Source organism: Morus notabilis, unplaced genomic scaffold (genome assembly GCF_000414095.1).
Source record: "Morus notabilis unplaced genomic scaffold, ASM41409v2 Scaffold1452, whole genome shotgun sequence".
Taxonomy (NCBI): domain Eukaryota; kingdom Viridiplantae; phylum Streptophyta; class Magnoliopsida; order Rosales; family Moraceae; genus Morus; species Morus notabilis.
This window is the reverse complement of record NW_010360733.1, coordinates 48,876-49,225: the sequence shown is the minus strand read 5'-3', so window position 1 is coordinate 49,225 and position 350 is coordinate 48,876.

Here is a 350-nt window from a genome sequence, read left to right as displayed (position 1 = left end):
AAGGGAGAAAAAGAAAATAACAATAATGTCCTCCGACTTAAGGGAGGCATTCAAGTTATAATCACGGTGTCGTGGGGGACCTTGCAAACCCTCACGTTCCGATGATTGCGCGCAAGTGGTACGCGAGCACTCGGGCCCATCAGTAGGAAATATAAGATAAGATAATAAGACTATGATAAGACGTCATAATTAAGCATAATCAGCTCATGCATATTTATTCATGTGTACTTACAGTTATTTTGTGAGATATAGTTCCTACTTGCTGAGCGAAAGCTCAATCAGATATGTTCATGCTGTAGGTAAGAAACCTATCAGCAATTTTTGAAGGGCAATGGCGAGCGGCGGGCGCA